The sequence below is a fragment of the Sorex fumeus genome, unplaced genomic scaffold (assembly GCF_029834395.1).
Source record: "Sorex fumeus unplaced genomic scaffold, SorFum_2.1 ptg000061l, whole genome shotgun sequence".
NCBI lineage: Eukaryota > Metazoa > Chordata > Mammalia > Eulipotyphla > Soricidae > Sorex > Sorex fumeus.
The window spans coordinates 22188998-22213339 of record NW_026606118.1 but is presented as its reverse complement, the minus strand read 5'-3'; the positions used below and the strand labels follow the sequence as shown (position 1 = coordinate 22213339).

Genomic DNA, 24342 nt, shown 5'->3' with positions numbered 1-24342 from the left:
ATCTTTACAAATATTTTATGTTTTCATAAGCAATACGGAGTACTACAACAACAACTTAAGTGAGATTCAAATAACAGTGAGAAGATCTTTGTCTGTCAAAGCTCTTATTCTGTCAAAGAAAAAAAGCAAAAGCCTACTTAAGAACAGACAGAAAAGCTATAGACCTTTCAAATCTATAGCTCTTATTCTTAATGTACTCAATCTTAAATACCCTTATTGCATAAATCAGCAATAAGTTTCCCAAGGGAAATGACATTAAACAAGACACATATCTCATGGTCTGCAGGGACTTTTTTTAAAAAAAAAATATTTAGGCTACAATTACCGTAACATAGGTGAATGATTAGCTTTATGACTCAGTTGATCTTAAAACATGTAAACAGTATAAGAAGGTTACAATTTAGAATAATTTCCTAACATTTTCATTTCTAAATTCTTCCTGGTTCAAATCCTTGGCATAAGAATCCTTAGAAGACCTCCCACTGAACTTTGGCATTTTGGCCATGTGGCTGAAAGAACAATTCACCACTACAAAGCCTATTCATGAGTCCAGGAGAGAAGCCGCCACAATGCCTGTCCAGCTGATACTATTCTTCATAAACATTCTCAGAGGCACAGAGAAGCATGTCACTAAATTAGAGATTATACCAAACATCGATTCTAAAATGTAACCTGAGGTTCATTGATACCATTGCAAATTTAAAAATTTCATGAAAATGCCCATATTTATTTCCTTTATTTGGGGAAGGGGGGACCAGTTTGGGGGGAACACACCAAGGAGTGCTGGAGAAACCATATGGGACCAGGATCAGACTGGATCCTCCTATCAGCAAAGTATGCGCTAGTCTTTTTAGAAACACGATTTATAACCTAAATAATGATTAAAATTATGAATGCGAAGACCATTTTCTTGCAATGAGCTGCCTCCAAGTGCTTAAGAGCAAGTTGTTTGTGCTTGCCTCTAAAGAGTCATTGTTTTGTTTCCACAACAAAGTACCACGGTGACAGTCTGAAGGAGGCTTCAAAGAAGAGGGTTTCTATGGGGCTCTGTGAAAAGGATGGTGTATTCTGTCGGAAAAGACAACCTTGGGCACAGAGATGGAAGGTTCAAGGGCTGGGAGGCACATTTGCCAGGTGGGAGGGTCGAGTCCAGTACCTGACATGGTCCCCTGCCTAGCCCCCACCCTCACCCGAGCATCTGCAAGATTCACCCCCTGCCACGAAGCCAGGAGTAGACCCTGAACACTGATTAGTGTGACCCCAAAAACAAACAACAGACAGGAAGAGAAACTCTGCCGGCCCTCTCTAAATCAGCAGCTTTCAGCACACCGAAGTGCTCTGGGCGACAGTGCTTTCGGCCACCTGCCAGGCGCTATTAAGTGACAGGGTCTCCCCAAGGCCAGCGATCACGGGACACCCCAGTCATTTCAGCACTGTAGAGTCCCCCTGGCAGGCTGGCCCTAGTGAGCCCGTGCGACAGCGGGGCGTGCTTCTCCTCTGGGTCGCCACAAACCCAGAGGAAGGCTCGGGTGGGAGGGCCACTGGGCGCCACAACCCTGAAACTAGGTCTCAGCGAGAGCGCTGCGGAGGCGCCTGGAGAGGCGAGCCCCACTTTCTCTGGGCAGGAAGGGGGGAAGGCCAAGAGCATTTCCTGTTGTGCAGCTGCAACAAGGCTAGACGTCACTGCATTCACAGTCCCTGGAGGTCAGCGGCCCCAGGGCCAAAGTTCAGCCCTTAATGCCCAGAGCGGCGGGCAAGAGGGACCCGGCTGCAGAGGGTCCCACGGGGGGGCAGGACTCCCCAGGCTGGGACCGCGCGCGTGGCGTGGCGGGGCGCGGGGGAGGGGGGAGGTGCTGGGCGGAGCCACCTGGACCCGCGTGCTCACCCAGAGCTGCTTTGCAGAACAGCCAATGCAAGGTTGGCATCCCCGTGTCTCCCCTTCCTCTCCTTTATTTGTCCCAAATACAGGAGGGGTGTGTGTGTGTGTGTGTGTGTGTGTGTGTGTGTGTGTGTGTGTGTGTGTGTCTGGCATCCCCCTGTATCTCCCCTTTCTCCCCTTTATTTTTTCACAAATACAGGAGGGGTGTGTGTGTGTGTGTGTGTGTGTGTGTGTGTGTGTGTGTGTGTGTGTCCCGCAAGCCTGTGTAGGTGCTTTCCTTGCGCAAGTTTCTTGGTTTAATATTTAACGTCATTTCCCGAAAGATGACTCTTTCTCCCACTAGGATTATTATTACTTTTCTTTTTTAAAATCACAACCGAAAATCATTTCAGTATTGTCACAATTATGTCTCCTAATTGTGGATTAATCTTAAGCAACTGTCAGATAGGAGAAGGCAAAGTCCAGCCTCTGTGTGGTCGATGAAGACTAGACACCCCTAATGCTTCTAAATATATACTTCATGTTTTTATTATTAAAACATGTAACGTTGTTTCAGCTATTAGGTTCCTGACTCTGTATCAAATGTCATTGTTTTTTAAAATGTCTCAATAATCCTCAATTTTGCCCCAATTTCTAATTAGCAGACAAAACTTTTGACCAGTGTTTTAAGATGGAAATTACCCATTTATATAAAATAATGACCTTTTAAAATGTTCTCAATTCTAAATTTTCAGTCTTCCATTTGCATTCAAATCATAAACCAGATTATAAACATGTGTAATTGTAGAGGAGCAGTGCCTTGAGGTTATTAAGGACTTAAATTAAAACCACAAGGCATTGCATAATTGCTTTTTAGATGAAAACTTAAAGTTAAATCTGAGTTCAGGAACGAGACTGTCAGTTACAAATCAAATGGTTCTTACCTGAATCAATGTTACAAATGCTACATTGTGCCTACATCCCTCCCTACTATTTGAATTAGGTAAACTTTCGGTTTGGAACACGGAATTAAAATACTTAGGCTTTTACCAAATGCAGGCTCTGGACTTAGGATGTAATGATATTATCGATGTAGGTTTATCAAGAGTAACAGATGTACACTCAGAGAGAGCGAGAGCAAGAGCGAGAGCGAGAGCGAGAGAGAGAGAGAGAGAGAGAAAGAAGAGATAAGGAAAGTGCCTGACATACAGCCACAGAGACATGCTGTGGTGTGTGTGTGGGGGCGAGGGGAGGGAGACAGGAGGGAAACTGAGGTCATTGGTGGCGGGAAATGGACACTAGTGGTGGGTGTCGGATCATTGTTTAACTGAAAACTAATCATGAACAGCTTTGTAACTATATATCTCACAGTAACTCAAAAAAATAATTTAAAAAAAAATGCGTGCTCAGATGGAGGACTGGGATACTGAGGAAGGCCATGAGGGGTGGGTCAGGGAATATATGGGAAATCTCTCTCCCACTCAATTCTTTGTGACCCTAAAATTAATCTTGAAAAATGAAGGATTTCTAATAACGTAGGAATTAAATGTATATTTAAAATTTGTAATTTACAGACACACCAGCAAATTAATCTGTATTAACAGATGTATGTTGGTGCTTTTGCAAACTTCGACATCCAGGTCTACTCTCCTTGATAAAGAAGTTGCATCCCTTTTCATTTCGATTAAAAAAAAAAAGAATTCTTCCCATAGCAATCATAATTTTAACCATAAGTCTTATTCTTCCAATACATATTATTCAGAGTTCTCTCTCTCCCTCTCCCTCTCCCTCTTCAGCAATTAAATAAATGGTCTTGTTCTTCCTAAGCTCTCAGTTCTCCACGAAATACTTTGCTCCCTGTTCCCCAAAACATCCCTCCTCTCCCTACCCAGTTTTCTTAGACTCTGAATGGTCTGTAATATAATTAGACTATGAGAGGTTTATTTGCCTCACAAGCTGGTTGCTCCAAAAATATTCAGCATGAACTAGGTTCTTATTCTTCTATTACAGTCAAGGTAGAGGATGGTTGTTTTCAAGTGAGTATGCATTCAATCATTCATTTTTCCAGAAATAAGGCTCCCAAGAACTGCAGTGACAAAATCAAACATCATTGGAAGCCTGCTTTCTCAGGCCCACATCTTGTTTCCATTATAAAGATTAGGATTGCATTGTTGCTCTAATATCCAGGCTTTTCCACATCACAGTCCAACTTAAAGCAATGCAAAGCACGGTAAAATAACGGTATTGCTCACCAAATGCATGAGAATTCATTGGAATAAAGAGAGAAGTGAGAAAAATAGGTAGGCAGACAGACAGAAACACACACACACACACACACACACACACACACACACACACACACCTATCAACTTACATGTTTTGCAATTTGGTTCCAATGAGAACCTATTTCTACTTACATATGTTCAAGCCCCATGAGTAGTTTTCATTACAATTTTTAACAGTCTTGGGCTGGAGTGATAGCACAACAGGTAGTGCGTTTGCCTTGCACGTTGCCAACTCAAGTTCGATTCCCAGCATCCCATATGGTCCCCTGAGCACCGCCAGGAGTAATTCCTGAGTGCAGAGCCAGGAGTAACCCCCCTGCTGTGCACTGCCAGGTGTGACCCAAAAAGCAAAAAAAAAGTCTTTTACTAGATGTCACTTAGCACAAATCACTAGTTTCTGGGTCCCTTCAAAGCCAAATAATTGTAACTATACAAAGTACAGCATCTGTCACCAAGATTCTCCCAAGACCTAGAGGTGATCCAGGACTACTCACTCTTCTCCAGACAGCAGCATGATGAGGCATCATCACCTCATATATTCAGGCTGTGGGAAAAATGATTATGTTCTCCAAATAGCTCTGCATAGTATTCAAGTGTTTAAGAGTACGCTTCCTTTTTCAGCTCCTAGTGATGCTTAATGGTTCAGAGCAGGTCCTCAATAAAGTCTAAATAATACTAAGTACTCAGATGATCTTTAATTAATTGTCTTATTGAAACATCAGTGTTCCCACATGCATGAAAAATTCAAAATGATCTGTACCATTTTATTACAATACAGTATTTTTTATTTGTTTCTAGTCCCTCATAAAGTTCTGTGTATTTCTCCAGAGAATAAATGTGTGACTAGACCTGCAATTAAAATTACATTACTTTCAACTGTGTCTAAAACAAGAGTTCTATATCAAAATATCTGTCCAAGAAGAGGTGATAACTTGTTTCCCAACATGCAATTACTAATGCTCAGTTATTCTCAGATGTATCACATATGTGTATAGAGCCACATGGAATTCTCAAATCTGTGTGCATCTAAGCTTAATCACCACTTTACTATCCATTATATGAATTATAAAGTGGATCGCTAAGCAATGTGTGCAGGTAAATTAAAAGGGATTTTTTTCATAGAAACTACAGGCAGTCTGATTTAAAGTAAAAATATTTTCTTATTTTCTCACTTAAACAATATTTAGACCTAAGTACCGTTATTAAGGTATAATAAAGTCACTATATACCTTATACAGAACTACAAGACCTTCTTAAACTGTGGGTCATGTTGTGCAACTTTTTATTTTTTTTTGCTTTTTGGGTCGCACCCAGCAATGCTCAGGGGTTACTCCTGGTTTTGCACTCAGGAACTACTCCTGGTTGGGGGACCATATGGGATGCCAGGGATTGAACCCGGGTAGGCCGCATGCAAGGCAAATGCCATACCCACTGTGCTATCTTTCCGGCCCCATGTTGTGTAACTTTTAAGCGAATTGTTTCAAATGAATTTATTTTGGGCCAGAGCACTAGTACAGTAAGTAGGACACTAGTCTTGCATGCAACAAACCCAGATTCGATCCTAGCATCCCATATGATATGCCAAGCCCCACCAGGAGTGATCCCTGAACACACAGCCAGGAATAAGTCCTAAGCAATGCTGGCTGTGACTCCAAAACAAAATGAAATAAATTTTTTATGATTTAATATCAGAAAATGTTTTATCTGTTTATCTATTTTATATACCAACATACCTGGGCTCATATAAAAAATTCTCAAGTGAAAGGGATAGCAAGCTGAAGTTTAAGAAGCCCTGCTGTAGAAAATATTCTTACAAGTAATGTACCTGACTGGAACTACTTCCAATATTCAATATTCCCATTTGTAATTAATAAAAAATACAAGAGAAAAGATTGATATACTTCATGCTAAAGTGTCCACATTTGAGCTACACTCAATGTAACATGCCATTTATGTGGTCCAAAACAGGAAGTAGGCCAGATGTAAATAACTGGCAAGGTATGAATATACCTGTACAATTCAAGTCATTATCCTTGAGTTTTCTGGGTTTCTAGAACAAAGATAGGTAGCACCACAGTGGTCCCCGATCTGTAGTTTCACTTTTCTGAGCTTCTGTTACAGATGGGGTGTGGCACTGCCCAGCATGTCAGAGAGATATTCCCTGGGAATCTTGGAACATATATCTTGCAGACGAGGAAGGACTACAGTAATAACATGCTAATCCAAAGTCATTATGTCTCCTATGCAAAAAATAAAATACACAATTCTGACTTATAAGGTAAAGGTAAAGGCCCTCCCGTTGATCGTCGATTTGCTCGAGCGGGCCCAGTAACGTCTCCATTGGAGACTTTGTTGTTACTGTGTCTGGCATATCGAATACTCTCGGTAGCTTGCCGGGCTCTCCGAGAGGGGCGGAGGAATCGAACTCGGGTCGGCCATGTTGGCCACTTGTAAGGCAAACGCCCTACCGCTGTGCTATCACTCATCTGTTACTGACTTATAAATGCAAAAAAAAACATTCTTTGTGGGGATTTTCACTACATATGTTTTATCTCTTGCATTTCATTTAGTTACGTGTGTAAAGTTATCAGTCTAAATCAGAAACTGAACTTCTGGTGAGCAACAGCAAGTAAGTCTACCATTACATACAGTTTGAGATATGATCACTTGAAGCTAGAACGCAAGTCCTTAGTACAGCCAACCTTCTGAACCTTCCACCACCCCACCACCCCAACATTCAATTAGCATGCATTTATTTCTAACTAGATGCTTCTCTGAAAATACTCTGAATGTCCACACTTTCCCACATTGGTGTCTGTCTGAATCAAAGTCTATCTAAAGCATCCCCTTTTCCTATGAAACAACTCCCATCTTTCAGACATGGGTGATTTTTTGCTTGAATTCCTCAATTTCTGACTCTCATTATTTTTTTAATCATAATCTCCTTTGCATAGTTTTTTCTATAATATGCAAAGAGCATATTATAGAAGCTCTGAGGATAAAAACAGTGAAATCTTCCTTATATTTTCTTTTCCATCATATCTTTGTTTTATTTTAAATTCCAGAGCATCTTATATATGTCAGAATCTCAATCATACTTGTTAAAATAGATTTTCATTATAGCCTTATACATTCCAACTCTGTTCTAGTTCCAAAACTCTCCACATGCATTCCTGGGCCTTTTCTGAAGAATGTTTCTAAATCAGTTGGCAAGAAGTAGAAAGTCTAGGAGTAACTGGAGATAAGCAATTTATTTTTGAAGATTCATTTAAAAAAAAATAGCCTGCAGTCAATTTCAGATATAAACAACCTGAAGAAATTAATAAGATGAAAATGGAAACTCCATGATCTAGTTGAGAGGCACAAGGAATATTTAGCCTGGAGAGATGAATACTTAAGGTAAACATGATCACTATCTTTAAGTAATTGTAGGATTGTCATTCAAGTCTATGAGAAACTTGCTCCAAAGCCCTCGCAGAAGGCTCAACTACTGATAAACCGAAATGTCCAAGAGTGGAATAGGGAAAGCAGGAAAAAGGTATTTAAGGAGAGATTGAATGCAGGCAGCCCTTCGTGATTTGTCCTAAGTGATTTCTCCTTGCTCGGTTAGGGATTAAATGATGCCTCCAATAGTTTGATCTAATCCTGAAATTGTACAAAAGACTTCACATAGAAAAGGGTCCTGTCACCACTTGACAAATCAATACGTCACATCCTACACCTAAGCAAATTAATCAGCATAATTTAAGAGGATGCCCCAAATAAGCCTCATAGCAGTACTGCAAAAGGTAGGAGAACAACAAAGCAGCAAATCTTCTCAGAAAAATGCTGACCGGATACTAAGGACGCTGCTTGCTCAGAGCCAAGTTCTCTGCCCAATCTAACATCAAGCACTGGGAAATGTTAGGTTGTGTAATTATGTTTTTCAAAAGACCCTCAGAATTCCATTTTTTCACTCCTCCTCCTCTCCCTCATCTTTCAGAAATACATGTCAGACATAAGAACAATAGTATGATTTATACAACTTAGTGGTAGACTGAAAAAATGTGTCAGCAAATTTAAGCCAAAAGAGTTGCCATAAAGAAGATTAAAAAGTGTGAGATCCACAGTTAGGCATTGCATGCTTTTACAACTAAAAAGGTTCATATGATGGGTTAATACCCTAATCTAACTTCAAAAGCCAGGACAACTTTGTAACATTTCAAAGTGTCTTCTCTGTGCTTCTCCTTGTTCCCATGCCATGTAATTCATAAGAATACTGGAAAAGAGAGATAGATTAGCAGAGTAATTTTCTCACAATAGGAACTCTGTAGATGGTTTGCTTTACAAAATGTAAAGTGATTTCGGATCAGCTATTGATATCCACCACAAGTATTTTCAGGCATCATTAGACTTGTTTGTTGTTGTTTGGTGGCAGTAGGGTCACAGGGTCACAGGAGGTGGCACTTAGGGAAGAGAAGTCAGGCCTCCGCCATGCAAAGCAGGTGCTCCTGTCCACTGAGCTCTCTATCTTTCTCTCTTTCTCCTGCCCCAGACCACATTAGGTTTACTTGAGTAAATCCCCAAATATGACCAAAACTCAACTAATCACTAAATGAATTTGAATTTGTCCACAAAAAAAGTAAAAAAAAAAAATCTTACCTCCACACTTGAGTCCAATTATTTGCTAAATGCTCCATTGGTGATCCTTAAAACTCATTTTGAATATTCTTAGCATGTGGCCCATTTTCAAAGCTACACTTGATTAGAAATGGGCACAATTTCATTACAAATATTACTGAATACTGCAGACCAGATTACAAACCCCACAACACATGTCTGAGGATTCCTTCGCTTTGACCTGAATGTGAGTAGAACTATCTATGTCTTGTTACACATAGCATTAGTGAGCTACTCAAAATTTAACTGAACCAGGTGTTAATTCCATGAGCCCTGTGGCTGAACAAAAACTTTTCTGCAAAAATTCACCTATACCTATAGTAAATTGCATCAACTGTAGCACTGCACTCTCCTCCTGTTATTCATCAATTTGCTCAAGCGGGCCCAGTAACCTCTCCATTGTGAGACTTGTTGTTACTGTGTTTGGCACATTGAATACGTCACAGGTAGCTTGCCAGGCTTTGCTCTGCGGGCGAGATACTTTCGGAAGCTTGCCGGGCTCTCCGAGAGGGGCAGAGGAATCGAACCCAGTCGACCAAGTCGGCCGCATGCAAGGCAAACACCATACCCCTGTGCTATCGCTCCAGCTCCAATTTGGGGTGCAGAGAGGGGAATACCTATAGTAAATTGCATCAACAGCAGTCAATTATCTCAAGAACACCCTACTAACCCTGGACACAAATATACTGCTGTACATTGCCTTCTTTTCAACAACTGAATTATTCTCAAAACTTAGTCTTGCTTCATATCCTAAAAATAGCCACTCCAATTCTCTTGTGTTACCCTGTTCTGTTCCCAGGAGGTAGGGCAGTGCAATAAACAATGCTTCATTTTTATAGACGCAGCAGTAATGAAATATAACAGAAATGCAGCCACTTGGCCTGAATCATTTTGAAAATCAATAATGAGGCAGGCTATAAACCAACGGGATCAGGATGCAGGATCAGTCATTTCAGTGTACTCGGGAGCCCCAGACACTGTTAGCTCTACTCTGATAATAAGCATGTCCTCAAAACAAGGGCAGAAAATATATTTAAAATCATTCCTTCACCCCAACGCCAGTAAGTCATTCAACATACATTTTGGTACATTGATATTGACCAAAAACACGGGGATGGGGAGATTCCTGTATTTTTTTCTTGCTTCAAAAATGAGAGTTTATTCAAAATAAAAGAATCAGGACAAAAAAGAAAAATAAAGTTTGATACTTCTTCCATGAATAATTAAAGTTGAACTTCCCCTGACCTAGCCTAAAAGGGATGGACAAGCCATCAGGATTTTCCCATGGGGCAAGGTTGGGTTGCAAAGACAGATTTCATCACTAGCTTCAGATGAGAGCAAAAAAAAAAAAAAAAACAGAAATCACACACACACACACACACACACACACACACACACACACACTCCTTCCCTTCTCAAGCTTTCTTTAACTGAGCAAGATGGAAAGACCTATATGAGGTCTTCAATGTCAATAAGTTTTTGGATACTACAAAGTGAGGTAAAATAATAGAAGTTTAAGAAAAAAAAAGAAACAAACCAGTTTTACCAACTAATTGATAGGAGTCTCATGCTCTACTGATAGCACATGCGATAGCACAGCGGGTAGGGCGTTTGCCTTGCACGCAGCCAACATGGCCGACCCGAGGTCGATTCCTCCGCCCCTCTCGGAGAGCCCGGCAAGCTATCGAGAGTATTCGATATGCCAGACACAGTAACAACAAAGTCTCCAATGGAGACGTTACTGGGCCAGCTCGAGCAAATCGATGATCAACGGGAGGGCCTTTTTAATTGATAGGAATAAAAGTCCCAAAGTATTTTTGATCACAAAAGTAAAGCCACACCCCTAAAAAAAGGCGCCAAATGCATATACACATATATTTATGTATATATAGCCAAACCTACATACACATGAAAATATTCATTCATTCAATGTGTAGCCTGCGTCTTTCCTATAAAGGTCACAAATGTTCAGAGCCCATCCTGGTACCTCAGGGAACAAGATGGGACCCAACCCTGGCCACCACAAGCAAATGGCATGCATGCACAACACACACACACACACACACACACACACATGCCCACTCACATTGCGTAAATCCAGATTGCTAATAAACCACACATCCCTGAGATGTGAAAGACAACCAAAATACTCAGAGAAAATCCATACAGACATCATAAGAGTGTACAAACTCCACACAGAATGACCCTGGTTGAGAATGTATTGCTTTTCTGTTTAAAATAAAATGATATTGAACAAAATGACATTAGTCAATGACCTACCGCACAATTCCTCTTTATGCAATTTATCCAAACAGACCCACCAGGAAATTACCATTCCTCAATCCCAGACCAGGGGTGGGGGTGGGGGGTGAGGTGGGGTGGGGAGGCCACCTTCCTAAGGCACAATGAAGCAAATGTGACCAGAGAAATCTGTCCAGGGACTGAGGATCAGTTCAAAGGGTTAGAGCTCCGGCTTTGCATGTCACTGCCCTAAGTTTGATCCTTGGCACCACAAGGTCCCCCAAGTACCATGAGGGGCAATTCCTGAGCACTATGCCAGGAGCAGGCCCAGAGAATGCTGAGTGTGGTCCCCAAAATAAAAAAAGAAGAAGAAGAAGAAGAAATTTGTCCTATAGGGAAGCAACCTAGATCAAAGTTTCCTTCCCAGGGGCTGATGACCAACAGCACCTGCCTCGCAGGACTGAGAAGCTCTGCAGGCTGCTGGAGGCGCCAGGAGAGACTGTGCAGCCACCACACACGGTCTGGTATGTGTTAGCGCCACAAGCAAAGCATGCAGCCCCCTGTGAGCACTATGGAAAACAGTGCAAGCACCAAGTGCCAAGTGCCAGGAATGCAACCGCAGGGGAGCACCCGTGGAAGCAACCAGTGGCCTGCAGAACACGCTGGGCACCACCGCTAAGAAGGGGATCCCCAACCCATCCCCTTCCCACCACTACCTGCAACAACGGTACATGTCACCCTCCTCAAGCACCACCACCAAGTGGTATGTGGGGTCTCCATTAACACACAGCCACTAATGGAAGGGAAGAGGAAGGGGCTAAACCACCCTCTCTGACAGTAGGGTCAAGTACAATGACCTCGGGAAGTGGGTATGACACCTGCCTTGTACACGGTTTAACTGGATTTGATCCATACAGTCCCCCGAAACTCACCAGGAGTGATCTCTGAGTGCAGAGCCAGGAGTAAGCCCTGAACACAACCAGATATGCCCCACCCACACTTGTTTCCCACCCCCCCCAAAAAAAATCCCACAAAAACCTCAAGATGATCCATCCGTTCATTGGCTGTAGGTCAAATGGAAACTCAGACCCAGAGAGACCTGAGTATGAGTGTTAGACAAATTCAGTCTGGCCCTGCCCGTGGGTGGGTGATAGGCCACCCACCTATCTCCTGGATGACTTGGTAAAAACTGAAACACATCACAGACCATGTCGGAGCAGAGACTTTCTCCTCTTTTCGTTCTGAGCCGCCCCACACACAGCACATTCCCATGCCAGACTGGCTGACGGTGTCTTCTCTTGCCATTCAGGCCATCGTCTTCTTGAGAATTAAGATTTTCAACACCAACTGGTGTTCATCAACTAGTTAGCGTGTCTACTACACACATGATGCAGTGTCCCACTTTTGTGAATGGGGAAAAAAAAACACCCTAATCCACAAGAAATTTTAGAACAAAAATGACCAATAAAATGTGAAAAATTCCCTTAAATAAGACTGCAAGTAAATATTTCCTGGCACAAGTTGTGGTATCTCTTCCTTTTAATAAGGTTCCCAGTACATTTTACAATATAATGTGACACTTGGAAACCATTCTCTTCCCTGTGAAAAAATAGGCATGACTTGAGTCTACAGATATGAAGAGTTGCAATGCTGAATCTTACACAAGACTTTATTTAAAAACAAAGAATACGCCAAATTCGAACTGTAATAGTCACATAGAAATAGTTTGAGTGAAAAAATACATAGGTACAGAAATAATAAATAAAATATTTTCATTTATGTTGACTCAATGATCCCTGAACTATTAGTTCAGTTCAAAGACCAAATACAAAACTAGGAATTCCGAAAGACACTGGAAAATAGTCCAGTGACTTCATTTGCCATTAAAATCTTCTAAATGAGTCGACTGGAATGTAAATGCCATGAGGCAGAACTCTTGTTTTTTGTTTTTACTGCTGTTTTATTTACTGACGAATCCTTAGTGACTACACCAATAACTCTTCCAGGTCCTTAACCAATCTTTGTTGCATTAATAAATGTTTGTGTCAGAGCCAGCAGTCCTATGAACACTCCCGTTGTATCTCCAAAGCAAGGCCAAGGTCCTCAGAGTAAACACTGGTTCTCCTGCTCTTGTGATGTATGTACAAGTTCAGGTTGGGTAATTCAGGCCTGCAGGGCTATTTTTAGACCAAAAACTCCAGGAGAGTAATCCAATGAGTACCAGAGAATTGAGTTCACTTCACTCCTGTAGCACTGGCAGATCTAAATGAGAACCATCCCAAACTTTGATCTTTTCATATTTAACTATTGAGAAACATTTGTTTCTCAACCCAGGCCAATCAAGAATTTAACCGACCATTTAAAAATGTGCGGAGTCATATTTTACGATCACACCAATTTAAGTTTCTTTATGCTTTTCTTTTTATTCTAATCCCCTCTTAATAATAATCTAACTGCCAAATATTAAACATTTACTATGTACTCATTAAGATCCATACCCATAGTCTCATAAAAATTTCACAATAACTCTCAGACAGGTCTTATTATTCTTATTTTGTAACCTGGGGAGGTTAAGTGACTTTCCTAAATTTCTCTCAGCTGGTGGTAGAGCACAGAGCTGGAATCCACACTGTTCTGTCTGACGTTCTATCCAGGCTCTGATATTCTACCTGCATATTCTACCAGTTGCTACCCTGATACTGCTGCTGGTGGACCTGGGATAGCACAGGGGTTAGGTTCTTGTCTTTTATGTAGCCAACCTGGGTTTGACCTCAAGCACCACATGTGGCCTCTGAAGTATGGCAGGAACAATCCCTGAGCACAGTGCCAGGAGGAAGCCCTGACCACAGCCAGATATGGCCCCAAAACAAAAACAAACAAAACACGTAAACTGCCGGAGCTGGTGCAGATACAGCCCTTGCTTTATACACAGCCAAGCCGGGTTCAATCCCCAGCATCCTATACGGTATCTCAAGCCCTCCCTGAGTGAGCCCTAAGCAACACAGGTGTGACCCCAAAAATAAAAAAAGAAAATGTAAACTTTTCTGAAAAAAAATTCTGAAGAACAACAAAAGGGAATGCCCTGCCACAGAGTGGGACGGGGGGGGGGGGGGGGGGGAGGGATACTGGGACCCGTGGTGGTGGGAAATGGGTACTGGTGGAGGGATGGGTATTTGATCATTGTATAACTGAAACCCAAGTACAAAAATTTGTAAGTCTACAACTGTACCTCATGGTGTCTCACTAATAAAAATTTAAAAATTTTTTTAAAAAATGAAAAAAAATTCTGAAAAACAATAAACTGCTGATAGAAGGGGAGGGGACAACACTGTCCTAAGTGATAAAAATGGTTGGGCATTTATTTGTTTGCTGATGATTGAAATAAAGAGCCATGAGTTCAGATCCCGCTGCTTCTTCTTCACTGACTCTAAGAGTTCTTCCAAAAACCATGCACCCTCGCTGAGTGTCACTTACGTCAGTGGGGAAACAAAGGGAAGAATCCCACTTATTCTCAGGGTTCTCACTCCAGAGTGCCTGCTATGAAGCCTGGCATGGAGTCTGTGCTCTTTACGCCTAAATTCCCTTCCTTCTAATGGATTTGCTAAATTGGCACTGTGCTGATTTTTTTAAGTGTTTAGTTCATCCTTGTAATACCATAATTACAGAATATAATGACACTGCATTCTATAACTACAAAGTTGAATTTATAAACTGATCGGAGTTTGAAGAGGCTTTCCAGGCCATCTGTTTCAATCCTTTCCGTTTCCAAATAAAGCCCAGAGAGTTTAGGGGACTTGTTTCCAAGTTTTTACAGAAAGTTAATTGCGAAGAACACAACTAGACCTTCCGTTCCTCCACCCCACTCCCACTGTACCCGGTTTTTACCTCACATTACACAGGCATGGCATTGCATGAAATTTTCAGACAATTAAGCAGTATAATATAACCTCAGTTTAATTGCATTCAATTAACAAGCCAAATTAGTGCTTCATATGTACACTATTAAACTAGTTGTCTGGCTTCCAAAAGAAATAAAACACTGTTTCAAATGAATCTAGCATTTTAGGGAACAAAGCTACTTACAATTTAAATGATCTTTCCCATAATCTTCTTTTATGGCATTAGATATAATCTCAGTTTTAGAGGGAAAAAATGCTTTCTGTAGCCTTTAGGATGAAAATTCGTGTAGTTATTTTAAGTATTAAAACTTCCTTCTCTGGGCAATTAGCATTAAGGCACATGATTTCCACCTGGTCAACCCTGATTCGATCCCCAGCACCAAGCAAGTTACCCTGATTATCTCAGGGTGCAGCCCTGGAAGCCCTGGGTACCACGGGGTCTAACCCTAGAGACCTGGGTACTGTCAAGGGCTCCCAGATCACCTCCCGCATCCTGTGCTCCAGTAGCACACACAGTCAGGCCCTGGCTCTGAACCACCATCCAGGCTGGCAGGCTTCCAGGAGGCGTCCCCTGGCCTCCAGAGCACCACTTGGGAAACCCCAAAATTTCTCTCAATGGAAACGTAGTATACAGGGGGCCCGCGCACACATGCCTACACAGATACTCATGCCTACAGCGCCCCAAACAAACAGAAATGAGGGTGTGTCTACATTTACTTACAGCCTCATTTCAAAAGTCCCACCTTGGGGTTGAGCTGCTGAAATCAAGTGAACCTGCAGCAATGCAAATAATGAGGGTATCCTGATCCCTGTTTCCTTATTCAGAGAAAAAAATTCACCCAATACATCTTTGTCAAAAAACCTCCACCTTTCAAACACACTGCACAACACCATTCATCCTGTATTCTCTGGATCGAAATACAACTGCAAATCAATTAAAAAGTGGCACTTTCTGGACTGGAGAGGCAATACAGCAAGGTAAGATCCTTACCTTGCACGAGGCAGGCCCAGGTTTGCTCTGGCAACCGACATGATCTCCCAAGCCCCATCAGGAATGATTCCTGAGCACAGAGCCAGGAGCAAGCCCTAAGCACTGCCAGATGCGGCCCAAAAGCAAACCAAGAGTTTCACAGTAGATTGAAAGAATCAGTAAAACAAGAACAAGAACAGCTGAAAAATACAGTTCAAGTAGAAAACTTGCCATGCACAGTTGGCCATGCTTATTAAAGTATTTTAATTATTTTATGTATCATTTTTAAGATATCCATTAATAGGATGAAAAATTCCTGGAGGTCTTGCCAACCTCTACTCCTTCTCTTTGGGGCATCATAGCAACTTAACTGCTGCCTTCCACCACCATCCCACATACGCTTCTCATCTAATACCAGTTCTCTGCTGAAAAACTTCAAGCGAAATCCAGCTTTCACAACAAGACTTCACAGCCCCACACGATCTCCAACCAATGTACCACCAGTCCAGGTTTACTGAATTGGAACTGGAACCCCACCCCGTCCAAAAATGCCGAGAGCCTCCTTTGCCCTTTACTTACTGAAAATTCTCTACAATCTTCAAGGCCTCCAGACCAAAACCTCTTCTTACCAGAAAGATCTTTTCAGCTGGAAGAACAGCACCCTTCATGTATACTCTATTTTCATATCTAAGTTTGAATAAAGTGTACTTTTAAACCCTATGTCTCCTCTAGGCTGGAACTTTCCTAAGTCTGGGATCATCTTCCTGTTATCTCTGAGAAACTCCGTTTAACCCCATCTGACTCCTGAGCCCAAATCTGAAAATCCTACATATGAGATCTCTTCTATGTCTTCTAACTTGAATTTCCACCTTCTGGAAATGGCAAAATGGAGCAAACTAATTAAATGATACCAATGACACATGGAACTTGAATACAACATTACAGATGTTATTTTCACTAACCCCTTTTTCTATTATTTTACCCACATTTTTGAGTAAATGATTCACTAACCCCTAATCAGATTTTTAAAAAAATCAGATCTGAATTACTTCAATGACCCTGATACTTAAATATAGAGAAGTCATGTAGCAAAATTATCTAGGGGACTGGAGTTTTCCCTTGTTATTTAGAAATATAGACCCAATTCAGTCCAGGGGTCCAAAGATTAACAGCTAATTTCACATAGTGACCTTGCAAAGATTTCTCGATTGTAGTCTTTCATTAACTGCCTCAACGATGCTGGCCAATTCATTTGCTGGAGGCCCAAAAAAGTTTCTTAATCTTCATATCTTCCTTATGATTTTTTTCTACAATACATAATAGCTGCCTTATACAACCAAGCCCCTCAAGCTGAATTCAGCACATAAAACCATAACGGAAGTCTAGAAGGTCAAGCATCATTACTGAGGAAGTACTATGAAGTGGCATAGGTAAGTGCTGTGTGTCTGCCTTCACCATCAACTAAGCCTGTAAGCCACACAGACACAAACCCCCGCCCCAATGATCCATCCTTAACATGGTCCACACCGGGTTCTGACAGTCCTGAGCGCCAGGTCTCAGAATGATTCATGCTGCTCAGTCTGCCCGGAGTCTATTCCCACCTTCTATTACTCCTCACTATCTGGCTGCTGACCCCACTGGCTTCCTCCAACACTGCACACACATCTTCTGACCGCAGGGCATTTGCATTCTCTCCTCTTTGGTCTAACAATAGCCTTCTCCCACCCATCATTTTTTTCCCCCTTTTGAGGGAGAGCACTCTCAAAGTAGCTCAGGGTCACCGGGACTACTCTCAGGGGGAAGGACATGTGATTCCTGACATCAAACCCAAAACCCCTCGCACATGTAAGGACAACACAATCCCCAGCCCCCACTCACCTTTTTCTACTTCAGTTTTTATTTCTCCTTCAGTCTCAGCTCAAATATAACCTCCTCTGAGAGATGCTTTCGTCCCCCCGAGTCGGAGGTGACATATGCCTTGGTCTGCTCTCTTCCAGGCATCTTGCACTACACCTCTACCAGGAGGCGTTGCCTGCGTTGATTCAGCTCGTGATTAATATCCTTCTAGCTAACTAGATGAGACACACCCTTTCTGGTTTGGATCATCTTCATACTCCCGGGGCCGAGCGCAAGGCCTGACCCACAATAAATACTTGTTGAATGAATCAATGAGTAAATGGTATTAATCAGTGATGACAGGGCACAGTACTCTGAAGAAAGGGCTGAGATTATATATGAAAGACAAGACTCAAAGGCTGGGCTTCTGAGGACTTCCTGACCTCAGCTTCAACCCTCTGCTGATCCCTGAAGTAGGAGGTCAGAGCCTACACATGCTTCCTGCCCAGAATCACCTTCAGATACACAGACATCATTTTCTACTTCATTTTCCCCTTAAATATTTTTAACCAAGGTAATACTGTCTTACATGACTGTATGTTTTAGTGCTACAATTCCACACATCTTTCGAATACGTGCCACACTCACCTGTGATTTGAGTAGCAATCTCTCTGCTACAATCTACTGAACTGCCATCTACAGCCCCCCCAACTGGTTGCCAAGTTTTCCCTTTCTCCCACTTGCCCCGCCGGTAACCTCAGTTCCACCTTCAGTGTCCAGAGGACAAGCATCATTTTTATCTCTTATCTCAAAATATTTTCTTCAAATATGTTTCAATCATTAGATTGCCAAATTGTAAGTCTAAAAGTCATGGCTTCTTATAAAATAGTCTAGGTGATAATTAATACCCCAAATGAGGGACTGGGAGAATATGTTTAGGTTAGCACATATTTGGTCCAGGACAATAGTGACCCAAATAATCAGGCAGCTTCAGCCCTTTTCCAAACACGGTCTTGGCAACAGTTTAGTCTTTGCCTGTCTTTTAAAGCGAGCATCCAGAGTTGACCTCAATGTAGCCCAAGACTGCAAAGACAACGTAAGTTGTATCACCCTCTTCTGCATGGAGACTTGCATTATGTCACAATAATAAAGTGCAGAAAGATCTTCCCAGATTCCTTCCAGCCATCTCCTAAGCTACACAGATGGAATCATAACCTTCTTCTTGTTAGCACTGCTATAAAAAGCATAGAGAAAGCAACTTGGGGGGGGGGGGGGTTCTGATTAAGTATTAGGAACAGAGAAAGATTATTACATCACTTTTCATGCAATTTCCTTCAAATAAACACATCTTGTGTTCATAAATTTTTCCCTGCTTTCCATCAATCCAAATTTCAGCCATGGCTTTAGACAAGTTTTTTTTTTTTAAGTGAAACATTCATGAAAGTTCTAGTCAAAGCAATAATGAAGTTTCTGCCTCTATGACTGCAGTGTGTACTGGATGTTCTGAAGTTCCTCACAAAATCTGAAGTCTACTGAGATGACTGAGCGAACTTCCTTTGCTCCTTTTTTATAGTGTCACTTAAAAGGTTGCAACACTTGCAGGGTTTATCGAAAGCATGGGTTCACAATGAATCCATATCTAAATTCATTAACCTGAAGCAGATCATTGGAATTTTCAGGTGAGACTTAAATTGTGAGCCATTTCCCCACCAACAGAATTACCACAGAGACCAACAGAGAGTTCTTCTGACGCTATGAACCAAAATATGAAAATGGTGCTTAATTTCAACAGACTTAGGTGATTATCAATCAGCATAATTCCATGGCCATCCATCCAGTTGATCTCAGTCACTTTTCCATTATAATAATAGTTACCACATCACATATTAAAGGATCCCACATTCTAATGGATTAGACTTTCACTCTTGCCAAAACATTTTCTACAGATCTTTAAAATTACTTGACCTATGTCGACGCATCAAATGAACTTCAGCTAATGAAAGGAAACTCAAAAACCAGAAATCAACACAAACAGAATATTTATTATTCTCGATGCTGCTGAACTAATGCCCGTTTTTAAAAACAGGATAAGAAAAAATAAATCAGTTAAAATTTAAAAGAAGACAAGTACGATCTCAGATTCTCTTAATTCTAAATTGTATCAGCGAAAGATTCAACCTGGTCTTCTGAATACTGACAAAATGCCAAGAGCTCAAGTAAGTACATGCACCATTATTCCACAAGGATCTCCTGCATACAAGTTGTCCTCTGTTTTGTTTTCATAGTAACAGGAGCATTTAGAAAACACATCTCGTGTAAACCTGATCAATCAAAAGATTCTGCTGGCTAATTTTCCAATATAGTCTAGTGTGATTTTACTATGTGATAAGATACACAGAGCAAATACACTTTTTCATATTCCATGTTTAATAGAAGTACAGAAATATCTGCTTCAAGGCTATTTTCTAAACAGCTTGAGTATCTCTCCAAATAAAAATCAATTAAATGTTAAAGTCTGTGATATCATTAAAATGCTACCAATTCCTGAAATTGTCCCCTACATCGGTTTCACTAAACATCACTATATAAACACTCTTTAACAAAGTCAGTAACACAAAACACAATCACTGTAACAGAAAATAGTGTCAATAGGCAAATCATGATTCATACCTAACCTTTGTTCAGAGAAATTCAATTTTCAAAAGATTCATCATTCTAATAAAACATGTTCCTATGTATGAAAACTACAGCACATATTTTGAGCCTAGTGGTCAAAAGGGATTACAACAGAAGCAAACTATCATTAAGTGAATGCTGCTAAGTCCCTCTCACCTCAAAATAAAAATGCAATCTTCTTCTTGATACCAAGATTTCTTGGTATTCCACAGGAATTTCTTAATAATGAAAAGGATATGCACTTTACTTGAACAAATAGCATTCCTCTTTTGATGAACCATTTCGCCTGTATCCTAAAGATCTCATCTAATCTACTCACATACAATCTGAAAATCTTAGTTGAAATTTTGCTTGGGACTCTTGTAAGGTTAAAAAAAAAGCAACCAGGCATTTGCAAAACTTAATGTGCTGCAGTGTATGTGCAAATAGTTAAAACAACTTGGTCTGCTCAAGGACAAGCATCACCAAATATCACAGTATCACTGGAGGAAATTTTGTAATAAAGTTAAATGACCTTTTTCTAGGAGGACAGATCATTGCAAATTTAATTAAAATGGATCTTATTAATATTTCAAGTAATTTCTGGGCTTTAATATGCACTACAAAAGAAACAACTGTACTGAAGAGAAAAATCAATAGCCCTTGACTGGGACTCTGAGTATGCCAGAAAAACACAATCCTCTCATGAATATCCAAGGTCTAGCCTTTAGGGTTGAGGGAGAGCACCAATATTTATTCGGAGGTAAACCGAGTTATTTTTAAAATGGCCCCAAAAAAAGAAAAGCGAAAAATCAGTTCAAATTTTCCATTATCATGAAAGGTCCGGAAACAAGCCTTTCTTTCTTTTTTTTTTTTTCTAAGTGCATTTTAGGCCTCAGTTACCGTGCAGCGAAATAAGCCTTTTGCAAAGTCAGTTGCACACACAGCTTCCGGTGTGAATGCGAATCCATTACAGGTGTCTAGAAGCCTCCAGTGAAACCTGTATTATCAGGGGATTCCTCGGGCTGCCAGACCCCTCGGACTCATCCCCAATACCCCCTAATCCCAACACCTCCTTGCCCGACTCTCCCACGGGTCTTTATCAAGGGCCCTCTCTCCCCTGCACTCCTGGGGTGCAAGTACCCACTTTCCCTGGGCAAAAAGCTTTCCCACCGGAGAGGACCAGCTCCTGCAGTCCTTTTTATAGTTGGATGCTTTCAAGTCCGAGCGGGGAGGAGTCAGTGGCAGAGAAAAACCTCCTTCTCCTCCTCCTCCTCGTCGTCCTCCTCCTCTTCCTCCTCCCCCCCACCCCCCGGGGAGCCACGGCCCTGAAGGGCAACAACCGGAGACACTTCCCGACCTTCCATGTACCCTCGCCCCCACGGGGCCGGGGGGACTCGGGTCGCATCTTCTCCCCGCGTCCTCTGCTGCTGCACCGGCTGTGTTATGTAAGAGCGACAGGACGCGGGAGGCACATGCGTATAAAGCGCACCGATCTGTGATAACAGCTGGGGTGGCACAGCCGATCCGGAGTCTCCCCCACCGAAGACGCCAGACACCACACATCAGCGCCCCCCCCACCGCACCCGCACCCGCACCCATGCACACGCGCACATACACACACACACACACACACACACACACGCCCGTGTGTTCCTGTCTCACCCCTACCAGTACCAGACGCACCGACTGGCAAGGCGGGGGGAGTGGAGGGGGGCGGGGGAGGGGTGAAGGGAGGTGAGAGAGGAGGAGGAGGGGGAGGAGGGCGAGCGGTGGCAGCACATCTGCTTTGATAGCAGCCGGCGAAGCCGCCGCGGCAAGAGAGCCCCTCGTTAACCCCCTTCCTGTGGCTGCACCACGTCATGGAACATTCCCGGAACGGGCCAACGTTCCACCCACTTCAGGGAACCGACATAAAGGCGCAGACCCGGCGCCCCGCCGTGCACAACCCTATAACACATACACACACACAGACACACAAACACACACAGACACACACACGTCCCAGCCCGGCTCCCCGGCCGGACGCACCGACCGACGCGCGCCGGACCAACCGCCCCCGGCCGGCTCCACGCGCCCGGGCTCAGCCCCGCCGCGGAACCGCAGGGCGCGGGCGCCGCCGCCTCGCACCTTCCTTGGAGACAGTCCCCTCCTTCCCCGCTTCCTTCCTTCCCTCCTTGCCCGCCGGCCTGCTCCGGGCTCCCCAGCAGAAAGCCGGCGCCCAGATAGATGCCCAACGGCCCGAGCCCCGGCGCGGCGCGCGCTCGGCCCCAGGCCGGCGGCCCCGCGCCCCCGCGCCCGCCCCATCGCCCCGCCGGCCCCGGTCCCGGCCCGGGTCCCGGCCCCGGCCCCGGCTCGCCCGCTCCTTTCCCCCCGCTACCTGGCGACTGGCGGCCGGCGGCCGCGGCAGCCGCAGCGGTGGCCGGGCGGTGCGCGCCGGTGCACGTCCCTCATTAGTAACCAGGCACATTCCTGCCTCCAGCGCTCCCGCGCCGCCCCCTCCCCCCAGGACATTACGCAAAGCAGCCTCCCCTCATCTGCATAGAGCCGCGGCCAGGGTATTCCCCGCATTTCCCAACGCGCCAGACCCCCCCTCCCCCGCCCCCCGGCCCCGGGCTCCCCCATCCCCGCCCCCTCCCGCCCGCGCCCCCGGCCGACCGGCCGGCCGGCCCGCCAGGGGCTGGGGGCGCGCGCCCCGAAGGGCCGACGGGGTCCCCAACGGAGGCGAGGGTGGCCCGAAAAGTGAAACGAGAGCCCGGGGCTCCCCGCGGCAGGCAAATCCCAGCGCCCAGGCCACTTACCCCGCCGAGGAACCCGGATTCCCGCCGCTCCGCTCTCCCCAGTGCTCGGTGCGCTCTCCGCGCGCGCACCGCACCCCCCCCCCAACACACACACACACACACTCCCCGCCAGGCTGCACCCAGCACCCCAAAGTCGAGGCGGGGAGGAATGACGCTTTAAAGAGCCAGGAGACCCTTCCAAGTTGCTCCGGGTTCCCAGGAGCTCCGGCGTCCGAGACGCAACTTGGCGCCGGACTCGTGCCCGGGGGTCCCCCCGGGGAGAGATGCGGTGGAGACCCTCCTCCGGCGGGGGGACAGCAGGCGCTCGGCGGCGCCCCGCTCCGCTCCCCTCCACCCCCTCACCTCCAGCCCGCCTCCCGCCTGCCCGCCCTGCCTCCGGGCCGCGAGCCCCCTCGGGCGGCTGTCAGCTCCCGGTCGCCGCGGGGTGACAGGGGCAGCGGGAGGGCGCGCCACGGCGACCCGAGCCCGAGCGAGCTAGAGGGGAGGGAGGAAGGGGAGGGGGAATCCTCGCAGCAGCGGCGGCCGCTCACCTGGAAAGTCACGGCGGAGAAGGAGGAGGACGGAGAGGAGGAGGAGGAGGAGGAGGAGGAAGAGAAGGGAGAGGAGGAGGGGGAGGAAACCCCCCTGGTGCCCTTGTTCTCGCTGCCGCGGCGGCCGCTCCTCGCCAAGGCTGAGCGTGTCTGGTGGGGGGTGTCTGGTAGCATTTCCTTAAGGACAGAGGGAGGGCGGGCGCGGAGGGAGGGAAGAGATCCCGACCGCCTGCCCGCGCTCCTCTTTCCCTTTTTCTTTCTCTTTTTTCCTTTGCTTTTTTTTTTTTTTAATTTTTCTGACACTGTAGGGCGAGGAGCCCCGGGATGGGGGGAGGCCGGGGCGGCGGCGGCGGGGCTCGGGAGGGAGCCGCGAGACCCGGGCCGCAGCTGTCTGCGTGCGGGAGCCGCAGCGGCCGCCTCCCCACCCGGGCGGTGGACGCACCGGGTTATTCCTGGCAGCGCCTCCCCGAACAGAAGTTACTAGGAGGAGTGCGCGGCGAGGGCGGGCGGGGGAGGGCGGGAGGAAGAGGGAGAGACTCAGCCAGCGACGTCATCGGATCCCCCAGCGCGTCCCAGGGAGGGAGGCTGAACCAGAAAAACCAGTCTGG

General features: G+C 44.6%; 1 protein-coding gene across 5 annotated transcripts in view; it reads right to left on the bottom strand.

Annotated features, from left to right (window-relative positions):
* The window catches only part of HIVEP2 (HIVEP zinc finger 2), a 203940-nt gene extending 179883 nt beyond the window's left edge, over positions 1-24057 (bottom strand). For 2 of the 5 annotated variants that reach the window (XM_056126264.1, XM_056126268.1), the window contains exon 1: positions 23735-24057. The gene's annotated coding sequence lies outside the window, so the exon portion shown is untranslated. Of the gene's footprint in view, positions 1-21763; positions 21963-22783; positions 22931-23204; positions 23269-23734 lie in introns of those variants that run through there. The other 3 variants (XM_056126266.1, XM_056126265.1, XM_056126267.1) reach the window with 3 other exon arrangements.
* Positions 24058-24342: the final 285 nt, after the last annotated feature.